This window comes from Haliotis rubra, unplaced genomic scaffold, assembly GCF_003918875.1.
Source record: "Haliotis rubra isolate DU_JTF1 unplaced genomic scaffold, ASM391887v1 Scf445, whole genome shotgun sequence".
NCBI lineage: Eukaryota > Metazoa > Mollusca > Gastropoda > Lepetellida > Haliotidae > Haliotis > Haliotis rubra.
Window position 1 is genome coordinate 397,131 of NW_025767130.1, and position 18,245 is coordinate 415,375.

General features: G+C 41.0%; 1 long non-coding RNA gene across 1 annotated transcript; it reads right to left on the reverse strand.

Annotated features, from left to right (window-relative positions):
* Window positions 1-2,477: 2,477 nt before the first annotated feature.
* LOC124289625 lies at window positions 2,478-3,468 on the reverse strand. The gene is made up of 3 exons (XR_006901715.1): window positions 3,022-3,468; window positions 2,703-2,831; window positions 2,478-2,518 (listed from the first exon to the last, which is right to left on the reverse strand). It is a non-coding gene; the product is annotated as an uncharacterized LOC124289625 (long non-coding RNA).
* Between the last annotated feature and the right edge of the window lie 14,777 nt (window positions 3,469-18,245).

The window sequence follows — 18,245 nt, forward strand, 5'->3', positions numbered from 1 at the left end:
GAAAGAAATCCATTTTCAACAAAATACTTTTATGTGAAACTTACGCTAATTCATGATTACATACATTACATGAATAAATTGTATTCTTTTTGACTGAAGAATGTCTTGAAATATATCTCAAAATGAACATCACAGTCACAGATATGTCAACTTCACTTGAACAATTACATGTTAATCACTGGATTGTCTTGTCCAGACTTGATTATTACAGACCACCGCCATATAGCTGGAATATCGCTGAGTGCGGCATAACAAAAAAACTCACTCACTCACTGAACAATTACATGCACTGACCGTGGAATGTCAAAAAACATGCAATTGAGTGGATGTGAAAGCTCAATTAATCCCACTACAGAGTGTTCATGTATATTAACTCACTCACTCACTCATGTATGAATCAAAACTAACTGTCTACTACACAAGGTAAATATGTTGATTGAGGTTAAAAAAAGGCGAACTGTGAAATACAACCCATGATACTTGTTTCAACTGAAAAAAGCTTGCACATCATTTTCTCACATCAAGTGACTTGTGTGTTGTATATACCTCTGATCGAATTTCGATCAAAACGTTTCGGGGGGCGTGGCCTATTCCCAGCGTCAGGACACAAAGAGTCGATGACGTCACGAATCACGCGATGCCAAAATACGGTCCCATAGCGTCCCTCGCTGTACAATGGTTTGGAGATGAGTGGTGATTGGTTTTGGATCATAATTTAGTCAATCCAAAGGAGTACCGATAGAACAAAGCCTATAAAAATATATGAACGTAGCGTCCCTACGTCAGCGTCATTTCCTTCGAGTCATCGTTTTGAAAACTGTGTGGCGGTCCCACAAATTCATTTTCAACTGAGGTGAGAACCGAATTACGTATTTTCATTATTGATTGATTGATTGATTGATTTTCAACTTCCTTTTTTGTATAGTACGTGAAAGTGATCGTAATGAACTGACGGTTTGAAAGAATACAAGACAAAAAAAAAAAAAAAGACGAAAAACGGTGTAGTAACAAGCCCTTATAAGCCAGTTCATTCATACGCTATTCGAGTCCGTTTACATTCCATTGGCATAAGAATGCTGTGTTAGGGCTAATAGAATAAACGACCCCCAGCCCTAAACAAGCCTCGTTGAACGTTTCCGCGAGAGCGATCCCCGCTGCGGGAGACGAAGGCAAAGTTTCTCGGCAAGGACCGTCATTTGAGAGCGGCCCGCCATACGGTGGCAGCTCTCGAAAAGCCCCTATCTCCACTGCTAATCCCATACAGTGACTTCAAACCCACTATCAAAAGCTATACTCGGGACCTGATGCAAAAAAGGTGGGACACTCAAGTAGGAAGAAACAAACTCCATGAATTGAAGCCAACAATCGGTTATACCTACTTGGGTTGCCAGTCAAGACGCGATGAGGTAATTTTACGACGATGTCGTATTGGCCACAGTCGGTTTACACATGACTATCTGCTGAAAACGGATGGGGATGGACCCCCCCCATGTGTGTCTCTTGCAATGAGGTGTTCACCGTCAAGCATATTCTGCTTGAATGCGTGGACTTATCGCCTGCAAGGGACTCACATTATGAAGCAGCAAACCTAAAAGATCTGTTCTCACGCGTGAGCGCCCATCTGATACTGAACTACCTGAGGGAAGTTGATCTGTATCATAAATTGTAACTGTGAAATGTAACAACCATAAATTGTAACTATGAAATGTAACAAACCGCCTGCCTTTAAATTTGATGCTATGACTTTTTCTGCTTTTGAATGACAATGTAATCAATAAATGTCTTTGAAACAAAACTCATTCCGAGTATGTACTTACAATATTTACTAATGCAAACTTGTTCTCGTCACTATATGGCTGGAAAAATGCCGATGTGACGTAAAGCTCAACTCAACTCAACTCTCTCGCGAGGACCGTGATTTGTGACAGCGCTATTAACTATAACAAATAAAAAAAAACCACACAATACTCACAGTATGTCGATGACGTTCCAACGAATAAACAAATCCGAAACCACAATAAATCCACTGTAAATTCCAAGAGCGTTCAGATATCGAGAAATCCTCGTTTTCCTCCGATTTCTGTCGTTCATTTTAGTCGGGTGAATCTCTTATAATAATGCGGCCGAGATTTCGTGGACTCGGTCGACATATATCATAAAAGAGCCCCCCGACACATTATTCCAAAAGACCCCAATTTCATTTTACTTTTACGGCCAAAATAGTAATCATTTTTTTTTTCCTAAATAAATTCTACTAACTCCTGTACTTTCCGCAGTAACTGGTTTGCTTCAGCCACGAGGAGTAAGATCTTCTGAAAGGATTAAAAAGAAAAGGAATGGAATTAGAATAAAACAAACTTAAGATTACTGGTTAATTGTCGCGTCTATAAAAAAAATGAATGAATGAAATGAATGAGTGAAAATGAATGAATAAATGATACTCACATGCCTCGGGCTGAGGGTTTCCACCCAGGAGGGCGAGTTCCGAGTCGACTGAGTGGTGTCACCGTTTTTCTCCCTTCAGAGTAGAAGTAACAGAATACATTTAGGATTATCAGAGACCGTATGCATTGTATCGTGCAGAACAGAAAAAAAGACTACCATTAAATCAAGGAAATGTTTTCTATGGGTTGGTTTAAAAGTGTATACCGCGCATTAAAAAAACGATTTCTATTTGTAAATGTAGTAACATGTGGACTTACGTTGTCGGGGTCTCTCCCCCCAAAAACAGACATTTTCTTGCCCTTTTGGGCGAACTCGCCTCTACGCTATCCACCCAGGAGGGCGACTTCGGAGACGAGTTGGGAGTCTGCGTGTCTCCCTTTCTCTCCCTTCAAAGCAAAAAGAAAATAGAACAAATTTTTGAATTATACGTTATATAACGTGGTGTCGTACGAGAAAACCGTTGAATAAAACGCCTAAGCATCAGGACTATCGCCAAATCAAGTATATCGCGCATGAAGTATACCGCACATTAAAAAGCAATTTCTAGATGCAAGATGTAGTAAAATAGTGACTTACACGGGGGAAGGTAGTTCTCCCTGGTAGGAGAGACGCCGCTTGAGCGTCATCACTCCCGGACGACCTACAGGAGTGCTGCTCTAGAGACTACAAATGAAATTAAAATGAAAAATAAGGGGAAAAGATGAACACGACTCGTAATAAAATTTAAAATTCTTTTGTTGACATAAAATAATAAAATTACCTAAGAAAATGAAAGAAAAAGTACTTACGGATACTTCATAGTTGTGGGAGAGGAGGCGCCGTTATTGCTGTTAAACAAACAAAAAAAACATAGGAAAATAACAGTCAAACCAAATTAATTGCGATTAATAACAATATTATAACGTAATAATGTCATTGTGTTTCCAGAAGTAAAAAAAAAACATACCGAAATACTCACATAGGAAATGACGAATTCATGATGAATGAATGAATGCAGACGATACGATCACGAGATGTACTTAAGTCGGAACCCAAAACGCAAGTGACGCAAAAGTCGCGAAGAGCTACTATAAGATTTCAAGTTTCAAAAAATGAAAATGGTCTTTGCGACGTTGCCATTGGTTAAAAATGTTATGAAATCATGGGGTAACGCCGACGCAACTGGCCTTGTAATTAACGTTCGTGGAACAAAGACATACCAGGTCGTACTAAGCGATAAACATAGATCAGGAAGAATCTTTTAGGGTTTTGTTTTGTTGTTTTTTGGTTTTTAAAAATTTAACTTTTCAAACAAATGCAGCTGTCATTTTGAGATACGAAAATCAACATAGACAAAATAATGGGAATGACCCTGAAAAAGAGTATTCTCTTGATTTATGTTTGTTTTCGAATTGCGTTGACTAAAACATGAAATAATAGGACGCCGATCATGTAAAAAAAGTCTCCGAAACGAACGTGTTTCGTAGCACCGATGAATAAAATGTTCGTTCAACGTTGGAAATAATGCAAAAAGTTTCGTTTAAATCGATCCATTAGAACTCCAGTTACAATCATCCAAAGCTACTAGCCAATATGACATCATCCTCTGCTGGTTGCCGGGTCACGTCGGCATAGCAGGTAACACTAAGGCCGATGCTGCAGCAAAAGCAGCTCTCGAAAAGCCCCTATCTCCACTACTAATCCCGTACAGTGACTTCAAACCCACTATCAAAAGCTATACTCGGGACCTGATGCAAAAAAGGTGGGACACTCAAGTAGGAAGAAACAAACTCCATGAATTGAAGCCAACAATCGGTTATACCTACTTGGGTTGTCAGTCAAGACGCGATGAGGTAATTTTACGACGATGTCGTATTGGCCACAGTCGATTTACACATGACTATCTGCTGAAAACGGATGGGGATGGACCCCCCCATGTGTGTCTCTTGCAATGAGGTGTTCACCGTCAAGCATATTCTGCTTGAATGCGTGGACTTATCGCCTGCAAGGGACTCACATTATGAAGCAACAAACCTAAAAGATCTGTTCTCACGCGTGAGCGCCCATCTGATACTGAACTACCTGAGGGAAGTTGATCTGTATCATAAACTGTAACTGTGAAATGTAACAAACCGTCTGCCTTTAAATTTGATGCTATGATTTTTTCTGCTTTCGAATGACAATGCAATAAATAAATGTCTTTGAAATAAAACTCATTCCGAGTATGTACTTACAATATTTACTAATGCAAACTTGTTCTCGTCACTATATGGCTGGAAAAATGCCGATGTGACATAAAGCTCAACTCAACTCAACACAACTCAACTCATCCAAAGCTCGCAACTGGCGTTAGCGTTCGTGGAACAAAGACATACCAGGTCCTACTAAGTGATAAACATAGATCGGGAAGAATCTTTTAGGGGTTTATTTTGTTTTTTTGTGTTTTTAAAATGTAACTTTTCAAACAATTGCAGCTGTCATTTTGAGATACGAAAATCAACATAGGCAAAATAATGGGAATGACCCTGAAAAGAGTATTCTCTTGATTAATGTTTGTTTTTCGAATTGCGTTGAATAACATGAAATAATAGGACGCCGATCATGTAAAAAAGTCTCCGAAACGAACGTGTTTGGTAGCACCGATGAATAAAATGTTCGTGCAACGTTGGAAATAAGGCAAAAAGTTTTGTTAAAATCGATCCACTAGAACTCCAGTTACAGTTATCCAAAGCTGTTGACTGTCGTCAGTTATAGGCACCATAATAATTTTTAGAAATGCGCGGTATTAACGCTCTGAACTAAGAAATATTCTCACTACCCTACCTTGGGGTCGATTTCCAATTTTATTTGAATCATTTGTTTTTAAACAAAACGCGAGTATTAATACCAACCTCATCGTCGGATACGAGCTCGTTATGACGTCATCGTTTTCGTCATATCTCGTACTTATAGACCGATTCCAACGACATAGCGCGAAACGGAAGCAGCTAGACAAGGCGGCTCCAACGCACTAATCCGCATCGAGATCGGACCCATCGAGTAATGATCCATATAAGTTAAAAGTGGGTCACGTGACCACACGTGACGCCATAAAAAGACGTCTTTTTAAATTTCGGCGATTTCTCGCCTCCTTTTCGTCCTATTTTAAAAATCTTTTTTTAAGGACATCTACTCCCAAAGTTCTTTCCTGTGAATGTGTCGGCGGCGGCGTACGACGTCATCTTGTATTGTAGTTGGGTTATGTGACTGTTACGTCGTTTCGATGCTATCGAATCGAGTGAAAATAATGGCATCGTGAATGTCTTGACATAATCTACTGTTTCCTTTAGTATAAGACCGATTAGAATAACTGTATCATGAAATATATATATATATATATTTTAGGCATGGTATCATTCATGTTTCAGATGGACAAATACCGTTCTATTACAAAAACATTGTGAATTCATTCACATCGAGCGAGGATCTCAGAGCTTGGTCCCTAAGACATGACCTCGAGAATGAGGTACGTCATCCTGCACGAATTTAAACTCTTGTGCGATGAAATTGCTCAGGATCAAGACGATATACCACTCCCCATGGATTTTGATATCCATTGTCCGGTCAACTGGTCGACTTCACCAACCTCCGTTGTCACGCCCAAGAGGCCTCGTTCTGATGAAGAGGAAGAAGCAGCTGAGCTGGCCTCTTTGTGCATTGCCAACGGGCACTGGGAGGACGACCCATCTTCTGCAACATCCGTACAGTCGCTTAAGAGACTTCGTCATAACGAAGAGAAAGAAGCAGCTCAGCTGGCCTCTGCGTGCCTTGCTGATGGGGACTGGAATGACAGTCCGTCTCCAAAAAAGGTTCTGACAATCACTGAAGAGACTTCTTCCTGATGAAAAGGAGGACGCGGCTCAGCTGGCCGCTTTGTATTGCCGACGGGGACTGGGAGGACGACCCTTCTGAAAGCACAACACCTTCTCCTAAACACGTGAATTCCTCCGATCAAGGGAGGGAAAAGAGTATCCCTTGTAGACCTTGTGGTCAGATTTTCAAAAATATGTTAGATCTTAGAAGACATCGATCTGCATGCACACAGCGTTCATTATCAAATGTGCCAGCTGGACCATCAACCAGTGGGCAAATAACGCCAGTCTCTCCAAACACATCCACGAAAGAGTTTACTCAGTTCCTACCAATAATTAGTCCAAGGGTCAACCAAGATTCACCGAGAACATTACTGACAGTATTCGGTAGACTCGAGTCAATAACTTCTAACCCTGAAAGTCCCGATCGAGCTCCCGTCAATCGCGAAAGTCCCGAGGATGTGTTCTTTAGCCCTGACACTGCGGCAACAGGGGTATCAGAACAAGCGCCCTACGCAGTTTCATTCCGGAATGAAAAGACTTTTGCTAAAAACACAGCCATCCAGCGAGTGTATGAGGTCAAATTGAATGAACAATGGCAAGGACAAAGATTGCAAGACTTGGAAGATGAACTTCACAGTATGATGGACGATGTTTTAAGGAGAGCCAGGGGACATCTCGGCGACAATGATTTGGGTTGCGTTGTTATTCGCCACGAAGGTCTAGCGAATGCTATTGTTGTACCTCTCAGTAAATTACAGGATCTTAATGCCACCATTTCCAAAACTTTAGCCAGCCACAATGAGTTGAAACTGGACTCTTCATTCGAAGTAGATGTTGGCATGAGCGAGATGCCAAAAGGGGCTGGAAGTGACCATAAAATTACCAAGTCTTCTACACGGCGTATACTTCCCACGAGTCCCACCTGGTTCCATCTGAGAATATTACTGTGAGACGCTTCCATATTCAAATTGCAGAGACGCACTAAGTCACGTCTTTGAGATCCAACGTCTATGGAGGTAATGGCAAGACGAACGAACACGAGTTATTATTCGTGATCCGAATCCTGTGACATTCGTCCTTAACTACCGTGCCCCGTCTACGAAGCGAATGACTAACTTTGTACAATGTCACGGGATTTCATCCCCCTGTCACGTGGTATCTACCAGTTCCAATAATCGTTGGGGTTACAGAAGCTACACCTCAGATAACCCACCTGATTTTGGTGGTCCTCTTGAAGAATACAAGGAATCATGTATTTCAATTCGGGAACATAGTCAAACATCTCCGGAATGCAACTCTTCAGCCTCTCCCATTGATCCTCAGAAAGAATAATTCCTTTTTCATCTGTCAGCTGTTTAGTTTCGTGATCCCAAGTCCACTTTCTAACATCCACTCCGTCATCGTCTAAGGTAAGGTAGAGATTACCCCCCAGATGAATACTGCGCCCCTCAGTCCCTTCTTTTCTAGCTTCGTCCACTTGTACGAAACCATCGGGTAAACTGAGCCATTGCTTCAAGTTCAGACTCAGACCCAATTTGGTAGGATAAGACTTGCCGTTGCGATACGTGACGTATTTTGTGATATGTATACCCAGCTTGCCATGCCACATCTTGGCCGACACGTACACTTAGTCGCCTAATTCCAAATGACAACGTGAATTCGGTTTCACTACGACTTGCGCTGAGAGAGACTTTGGGACATTGTTAACCGCTGAAGTCATGTTTAACATCAACGTCTACCAGAGGTATGAGTCGACGCGAAAACCTCACCAGTACTTTAGAGGCAGAACACCAGAAATGAATATAATGGCGATGCCTCAGATTGGGTGAAATTATGATCGGAAACTCTCTTCGGCCACGCCCCCCGGACCGTTTTGATCGAAATTCAATTAAACAGAGGCCTCAGATTGGGTGAAAATTATGATCGGAAACTCTCATCAGCCACGCCCCCCAAAACGTTTTGATCGAAATTCGATCAAACAGAGCCCTCAGATTGGGTGAAAATTATGATCGGAAACTCTCTTCGGCCACGCCCCCTTAAACGTTTTGAGTTGAGTTGAGTTGAGTTGAGTTGGGCTTTACGTCACATCGGCATTATTCCAGCCATATAGTGACGAGAACAAGTCTGCATTAATATACATTGTAAGTACAAAGTGGTTTCGTTTCAAAGACATACATTCATTACGTTGTCATTTTAGAACAGAGAATGTCATAGCACTAAATTGAAAAGCAGGTACATTCGTTATTGCAATTTCACAGTTACATTTTATGATATAGATCGACTTCCCTTAGGTAGTTTAGTATCAGATGAGCGCTCGAGCTGGAGAACAGATCTTTCAGATTGGTTGCGTGATAATGCGAGTCCCTTGCAGATGTAAAATCCACACAGTCAAGCAGAATATGCTTGACGGTGAGAGCCTCATCACAGGAGAGACATATGGGGGGTCCATCCCCATCCGTTTTTAGCAGATAGTCATGTGTAAACCGACTGTGGCCAATACGACATCGTCGTAAAATTACTTCATCACGTCTTGACTGGCAACCCAAGTAGGTATAACTGATTGTTGGCTTCAATTCATGGAGTTTGTTTCTTCCTACTTGAGTGTCCCACCTTTTTTGCATCAAGTCCCGAGTATAGCTTTTGATAGTGGGTTTGAAATCACTGTACGGGATTAGCAGTGGAGATAGGGGCTTTTCAAGAGATGCTTTTGCTGCAGCATAGGCCTTAGTGTTACCTGCTATGCCGACGTGACCCGGTAACCAGCAGAGAATGATGTCATATTGGCCAGTAGAATGGTCGTTGTACAGTTCTAATATGTCCAGGATGATTGGGTGACTTGAAGTCACGTTTAGAAGTGCTTGAAGGCAGGATAATGAATCTGTAAATACGATGAAGTTTTTGGACTGATTTTGCTGTTGAATGTAGGTCAAAGCTGAGAAGATAGCTTTGGCTTCAGCGGTGAAAATGGAACTGTTGTCGGGGATCCTAGAGGAGACAGTCTTGGCTCCAATGACTGTAGCGCTGGCAACTTGGCCATCGTCCTTGGATCCGTCTGTGAAGATGAATCTGTGAGTGAATACTTCGAACGTAACTGGTTGTATTCCTGTTGGAACACCAAGGGATTTGTTTCAGACTTTTTGAGTTTGGTGAGGGTGAGATCGACCTGTGGTTTCACCATTTGCCATGGTGGTGAGGACAGAAGTCGGTATGGCGCAATGATGTTGAGATCAATTTTAGCTGCAGATATGTGTGGTTTGATCCTGATTCCAAGTGGTGGTACCAGGCTTGGCAGTTTAGGAAATAAGTTTTCATAGAGTGGGTTGAAAACACAATTGTATGCTGGATTGGGTGAGTGAGTGAGTGAGTTAATATTTAACGTCACATCGGCAATATTTCAGCCATATCGTGACGAGAACAGTTGACATTTAAATAGAATACATATACAGATATTAGAAAAACCTGCCGACGAAGGACAGTACTCATTTGAACGTAATTTAGTGATATACTGCAGTGAGAGTTTAATGCGGCGTTGTTCAAGGGAAGGTTCATTGGCCTCCACATATAGACTGTCAACCGGAGAGGTCCTAAAAGCTCCCAGGCAGAGCCTCAGTCCTTGGTGGTGGATAGAGTCTAATTTTTCTAAATTGCTTTTGCAGGCTCCACCGTAGACAATGGAGCCATAATCTAGTTTACTGCGGACTAATGATCTGTACAAGTGAAGGAGGGTGGTCTGACCCCTTCCCCACTCTGTATTTGAAACTACTTTTAGCAAGTCTAAAGCCTTCAAGCACTTGGTTTTCAAATATTTTATGTGTGGTAAGAATGTCAGGTGGCGGTCGAATATGAGTCAGAGGAATGTGACCTCTTCTACTACTTTGATGGGAGTACCATCTAAAGTTAGGTCTGAATCCTTGTGTGGTTTGTATTTACGACAAAAGTGAATACAATTCGTTTTGGATTTTGAAAACTTAAAACCATTTTCATTGGCCCATTTTCGGATTTTGTTAAAGCAGAGTTGTAGCTGCCTTTCTATTGCGTGCATGTTCTTACCACGACATGAAATATTGAAGTCATCCATGAAAAGGGACCCATCAACGCAACTGTTCAGAACCTTAGTGAGGCTGTTAATTTTGATGCTAAAAGGTGTGACAGACAGGATGCTGCCTTGGGAGCACCCTGATCTTGGTGGAAGTTCTCAGACAGTGTGGAACCCACCCGAACTTGGAATTGTCTGTTATTTAGAAACCGACATATGAATTGAGGTAGTCTACCCCTCAATCCAAATTCGTGTAAATCTTTTAGGATACCATGTTTCCATGTTGTATCATATGCTTTTTCTAAGTTGAAAAAGATCGATACTGCATGTTGTTTGTTGACAATGGAGTTTTTGATGAATGATTCCAGACGCACCAGATGGTCAATGGTGCTTCGGTTTTTTCGGAAACCACATTGGAGGTCACTGAGGAGGTTATTGGTCTCCAAGTACCAGATTAATCGATTGTTGACCATGCGCTCCATGGTTTTGCAAACGCAGCTAGTTAGTGATATAGGACGGTAGTTTGAGGGATCAGTGTGATCACGACCGGGTTTTGGTATAGGGATGATAATGGATCGAAATTCGATCAAACAGAGGTATATACAACACTTGTGTTCAATTGTGACATGTTTTCAAATGTTGTAAATTTGCCTTTTCAAATCTGAGTCTGTTCAGTTTATCTGGGTGGAAGTTCTTTTGGCATATCTCACACTGGGAAGATTTCTCCCCATGCAATGCTGCATGCTTCTTTAGGGAGGCCAGTGTGTGATACAATTTTCAACTATCTGTGCACTTGTGGCTTGGTGCAGCATGAAGAGCATTGTGTGCTCTTACACTGTCTTGCGATGACAACCCTTTACTGCATATAGTACATACAGCAAAGGGAGTCTTTAGGTGCCGAGCCAAGTGCTCCTGTAGACGCATCTTGGTGTGAAATCCTCTATTCACACATGGAGCACTTAAACGGGTAGGCCTTGCCATGTTGTCTCATATGAAGCTTCAATCCCATTTTGGTGGAAAACACTGTAGCCGCAGCTTCCTCTACCTCCTTGTACAGCTTACGATGCGTGGACAGGTAGTTACAGTTGGTACATTTCCATCTCTCTGTCCAGTTAACGCCCCACTGCTGTTCATGTTCTGCATTCATGACGAGGCCCCCCTTATCTCTTTGTACAGCTTATGGTGCTTGGACAGGTAGTTACAGTTGGTACATTTCCCCCTCTCTGTCCAGTTAACGCCCCACTGCTGTTCATGTTCTACATTCATGACGAGGTCCCCCTTAAAATTAGCTGATGTCATAGCGTGTTCACCAAATGCCTGATTGAACAGTTCTTCTGTCTCCTCAACTGTGAGTGAAGTTGAAATCTTTTTAATTTTCTTTAATTAGGCAAATTTGGCCACCCAAATCATTTACCAATATTAACTTTTTATTATCTGCAAGTATTTCAAAGCTTGGATCACAGGAATAAATAGATTTCAGTGGTCTTCCCTGTCACGTTTTGTTTCCAGTGAGCTCTTATCGTCTTTAGAGATGTTTCCTTTCCTCGGCCCTAACAGGCGGTATGGCAAACTGGTGAGTGTTTGTACTGCCTGGACCCCACTCATCCCGGCACTGGTCACTTTCTTGGGTAGCTCAGGGGTGAACCTGACAGTTTAGGGCACTTTGCTTTTCCTTGGGATATTTTTTACCTATGTTCCAAGGCACACATCCCACTTTGAAACAGGCTTTCGAACACTTTCGGTGTGTACCATGTTTCCAGAGTATGTACAAGATGCTAACAGTATGATGTTTTTCTTTGAAATGTAAGCACTAAAGGGGAAGTGTACGCGAAAAAAATCACATTTATTCTTATGGGTAACAAAAATGGAAATTTTTAGTATATGTGTTTGAAATCATACACATTTTTACTACAATGAAACTATTACCCTCGATATAGCTGCTGCAATGTTACGCCATTATGAGGCCTTTGTTTGCCGAGCTATATAAGCCCTTTGATTATGACGTAATTGACACTTGTTTAGACTGGTCTCCTGTCTAGCCCCAAAGCAGAGGATAAATACTGATATTAATCACGTTAAACAAGTAAGTAAAAATACGAAAGAAGCATTAGAACTGAAAATGTAAGCAGTAGGATAGAAATATTCGTGTGTATTTTCATTCATAACTCACCTCAATGAAAATACATAACAATGTTGACGTACGCATAAGAAATCTATCAGACACAACTTTCTCAAAATTGCGTGTTCACAAGCACAAGTACTCAGGAGTTTTTTAAAGGAAACTTTCTTCGTTTCAAGCAATGTGTATTCATAAATTAGGCTGGACAGGGCAAAAATTTGTTTGAATGTAATATGCGCATGCCATATATCACTGGAGTGCTCCCTTCAAAAGAAAAACTTATCAATTTTGAATCCTTTTTAAAATAGCATTGTTCATTTAAAAGTTATGGGTGTCTGTGTGTCTATAACTCACTCACTCGTCCTCAAGCAACTTGTATGTGTAGATGTTCTCATCATCTTCATACTTGATGTTAAACCAGGGGCTCCTTTCACGAAGCAACCTTTACTAAGGTTAACCTTATCTCCCATTCTTTAACATTGCACTAAGGTGTAAGTCACTATGGTAACCTTAGCGCAATGTTAAAGAATGGGAGTTGAGGTTAACCTTAGTAAAAATTGCTTCGTGAAAGAAACCCCAGGAACCTGAGTATGTTAAGTGAAAAGTCAAGTGACAAGACAGACATTATTAGACTAAAACGTTTGCATAGAAACGTTGTTATGTCAAACTGAAGATATTGTGTCCGCAACTCAAGGACTCAAGTTGTTTTCTATAAGCAAGCAATAATGGGTAGGCTAAGACAACGTGATAGAGTGATAGATATATAAAGGTTAAGACAACAACAGAGTGACTGATATGTAACCCAATTATGTTACATATGATGGCAATATGTACCTGAGGTAGGACTCGTCAAGAATAAGCCACACAATGTACACTGCTGTTGCCGTAAGTTGACTCCCCAAACCTATTTTGTGTGACATACAATACAGAAGAAGTTGTCATCAATAATATTTGCGTTTTACTTGAACAGATGTGGATGTGCTTAGTCAATCAAAGTCTTCAAGTTTTGTGAGTTCTTGTAGATTCAATGGCTTGCTTTTGTTATTGACAGAGAGTTTAGTGAAATTGCACTCTCCCTTTGCACCTCTTTGTTGGAAGACAAAGTCAGGTTGTGTCTGAATTGCTGCTCGCTTCAAGAAAACCCAATCCAGTTGCTCCAACATGTCATCAACTTGTTTGCATGTTTACCACAGCTTAAATTAATCATATCCGTTGTGTAGCGTTCTATGACTTAAATTACTCAATTCGTCATTCCGTCAGTCAGTAACCTAAAGAGATTTTATTGCTGTCAAAAGAAAGAGGAAAAAATAAGTACTTACTTAATACGGTAGCAATTCCATGATGGCTTGGAAGTGTGCCCGGATTTGGGCACACCTCTCATTCATTGACACGACCTTTAGGGTCATCCCAGAAACAATATGCAAAATATATCATGAGAAAACAGATATTAAAACCTTAGAATCAATATTGTGTATAACAAAAGCAATCTCACTTAACACTCAATGTAAATTATATTTCTTTTAAACAAAAAGTATTATGTAATTCATCAACTAAGTCACCCTCACAGCAGGTCCTATTCCTGCTGCTGATGATGATGTTGTTGACATTGTTGTTGCTCCTGCTCCGCTAGATAAAACTAAAGAAAAAAAAACAGCACAAAAAACCCAAAACTTATTACTCATGCCTTCCTCACACGTATAATAAAATATGTCCCTTATGTAGCCTACTTTTAGTGAGATAGGTCTGAAACAACGTAATATTTATAGCCAGTAGTGATTTTGGAATTTGATAGAGATATTTAGAGATACTTACATCCACAGCTTTATCTAGCTGATCAAACAGCTCCATGTTCCTGTTAAAAGAAGGATTACACCTACATTAAAAAAATATGAAGATGTTTCTAACAGGTAATACATAGGGAATAACACATGCACGTGCGCACGCACACATACACGACATAGTGACAAGAATTAATGGGACAAGAATATGGTTCGACTTGCAAATACTTTTTTTTGTCGCATGTAAAGAATAACACTAATAGTTTTAGAGTAACAAGAAATATGAAAATACTTACAAATCATTTTCGCCCCAAACAATGTCATCCTTATTCTGGAAGGATGCCATGTTTTTTTCAGTAATGTGTGCTGCATGATTGTCGCTTGAGATTCATTTCCTGGTTTCCGAAATAATACAATAAAACCGAAAGATGATTTTAAAACATACTTACGGCTTTCGCCTTGCTGGCATCTACCCCACAATCGGGGCATCTCCCTGACGTAGGCGTTGTTGTGTAAAAAATACAAATATATAAACTAAATCTAAATCTAAAACTAAGGATACAAATATATAAACTAAATCCCAGAAAACCCCAAATCCGAAGAGTTATAATATATATATATGAAATAATGCGTTGAGTTGAGTTGAGTCACATCGGCATTTTTCCAGCCATATAGTGACGAGAACAAGTTTGCATTAATAAATATTGTAAGTACATACTCGGAATGAGTTTTATTTCAAAGACATTTATTGATTACATTGTCATTCAAAAGCAGAAAAAGTCATAGCATCAAATTTAAAGGCAGGCGGTTTGTTACATTTCATAGTTACAATTTATGGTTGTTACATTTCACAGTTACAATTTATGATACAGATCAACTTCCCTCAGGTCTTTTAGGTTTGTTGCATCAAAATGTGAGTCCCTTGCAGGCGATAAGTCCACGCATTCAAGCAGAATATGCTTGACGGTGAGCACCTCATCGCAAGAGACACACATGGGGGGGTTCATCCCCATCCGTTTTCAGCAGATAGTCATGTGTAAATCGACTGTGGCCAATACGACATCGTCGTAAAATTACCTCATCGCGTCTTGACTGACAACCCAAGTAGGTATAACCGATTGTTGGCTTCAATTCATGGAGTTTGTTTCTACCTACTTGAGTGTCCCACCTTTTTTGCATCAGGTCCCGAGTATAGCTTTTGATAGTGGGTTTGAAGTCACTGTATGGGATTAGCAGTGGAGATAGGGGCTTTTCGAGAGCTGCTTTTGCTGCAGCATCGGCCTTAGTGTTACCTGCTATGCCGACGTGACCCGGCAACCAGCAGAGGATGATGTCATATTGGCCAGTAGAAAGGTCGTTGTACAGTTCTAATATGTCAAGGATGATTGGGTGACTTGAAGTCACATTTAGAAGTGCTTGAAGGCAGGATAATGAATCTGTAAATACGATGAAGTTTTTGGACTGATTTTGCTGTTGAATGTAGGTCAAAGCTGAGAAGATAGCTTTGGCTTCAGCAGTGAAAATGGAACTGTTGTCGGGGATCCTAGAGGAGACAGTCTTGGCTCCAATGACTGTAGCACTGGCAACTTGGCCATCGTCCTTGGATCCGTCTGTGAAAATGGATCTGTGAGTGTTATACTTCGAACGTAACTGGTTGTATTCCTGTTGGAACACCAAGGGATTTGTTTCAGACTTTTTGAGTTTGGTGAGGGTGAGATCGACCTGTGGTTTCACCATTTGCCATGGTGGTGAGGATAGAAGTCGGTATGGTGCAATGATGTTGAGATCAATTTTAGCTGCAGTTATGTGTGGTTTGATCCTGATTCCAAGTGGTGGAACCAGGCTTGGCAGTTTAGGAAATAAGTTTTCATAGAGCGGGTTGAAAACACAATTGTATGCTGGATTGGACTCATTTGAACGTAATTTAGTGATATACTGCAGTGAGAGTTTAATGCGGCGTTGTTCAAGGGAAGGTTCATTGGCCTCTGCATATAGACTGTCTACCGGGGAGGTCCTAAAAAGCTCCCAGGCAGAGCCTCAGTCCTTGGTGGTGGATAGAGTCTAATTTTTCTAAATTGCTTTTGCAGGCTCCACCGTAGACAATGGAGCCATAATCTAGTTTACTGCGAACTAATGATCTGTACAGGTGGAGGAGGGTGGTCTGATCCCCCTCCCCACTCTGTATTTGAAACTACTTTTAGCAAGTCTAGAGCCTTCAAGCACTTGGTTTTCAAATATTTTATGTGTGGTAAGAATGTCAGGTGGCGGTCGAATATGAGTCCAAGGAATTTGGCCTCTTCTACTACCTTGATGGGAGTACCATCTAAAGTTAGGTCTGGATCCTTGTGTGGTTTATATTTTCGACAAAAGTGAATGCAATTTGTTTTGGATTTTGAAAACTTAAAACCATTTTCATTGGCCCATTTTTGGATTTTGTTAAGGCAGAGTTGTAGCTGCCTTTCTATTGCGTGCATGTTCTTACCACGACATGAGATATTGAAGTCATCCACGAAAAGGGACCAATCAACGCAACTGTTCAGGACGTTCGTGAGGCTGTTAATTTTGATGCTAAAAAGTGTGACAGACAGGATGCTGCCTTGGGGGACGCCCTGATCTTGGTGGAAATAGTCAGACAGTGTGGAACCCACCCGAACTTGAAATTGTCTGTTATTTAAAAACCGAGATATGAATTGAGGTAGTCTACCCCTCAATCCAAACTCGTGTAAATCTTTTAGGATACCATGTTTCCATGTTGTATCATATGCTTTTTCTAAGTCGAAAAAGATAGATACTGCATGTTGTTTGTTGACAATGGAGTTTTTGATGAATGATTCCAGACGCACCAGATGGTCAATGGTACTTCGGTTTTTTCGGAAACCACATTGGAGGTCACTGAGGAGGTTATTGGTCTCCAGGTACCAGATTAATCGATTGTTGACCATGCGCTCCATGGTTTTGCAAACGCAGCTAGTTAGTGATATAGGACGGTAGTTTGAGGGATCAGTATGATCGCGACCGGGTTTTAATTATAGGGATGATAATGGCATTGTGCCATGAAGGGGAAAGTGTCCGGATGTCCAGATGTCATCAAATATATTTAGGAGTGTTTCCAGGCCTGTGTCAGGAGGTGTTTCAGAAGCTGATAATGGATTTCATCAGCTCCTGCCGCAGTATCGTGAGCTTGTCCTAGGGCAGTACGTAATTCATGGAGGAAAACATTTCGTTGTAATCTTCCCCATTATCAGAGTTAAAATTGACTGGTTTCTTTTCTTGTTGGGTTTGATATTTCTGGAACTGAGGGTTATAATTTGATGAGGAGGAGTGGTTTGCCAAAGTTTCGCCGAGTTTGTTTGCAATTTCAGATTTATTTGTTAGAAGGGAGTCACCATCTTTCAGGTGGTGAACTCCTGATTTTGACCCTTGCCCTTGATCTTTTTGAATCATGTTCCACACCTTGGACATGGGTGTGCGGGAGTTGATTTTGGACACATATTTCCTCCATGACCGGCGTTTAGTTTGTTTGAAGGTACGTTTTGCCCTGGCATTTGTCATTTTAACAGCATTCAGGTTGTGCACTGTAGGATGTTGTCGGAAATATTTTTCCGCCTTCTTCCTATTTTTTCCTAGCTTGTTTGCAGTTTGTATCAAACCATGGTTTGCGTATGTGCGGGTTTGCAGAGGACTTAGGAATACTTTTGTCTCCGATGGCATTTAGGACGTCTGAAAATAGTTCCATGGGGTCAGGAACATTCCTGAAGTTGTCCGGCTTAAGTTTTTCTGAACATAGGTTTTGGAATAAGGGCCAGTTGGCCTTAGTAAAATTCCATCTTGTTGATGGTGGTTCATCCGTGGGGTTGATAGGAGTAAGAATTGTTGGGAAGTGGTCGCTTCCACAAAGGTCGTCATGGACCGACCATTCGAACTCATTTAAAAGATTAGAATCTGTAAGTGATAGATCGAGAGCAGAGTATGATCCGGTGGCAGGATGGAGGTAGGTGTTTGATCCATCGTTGAAGATGCATACATCATTATTG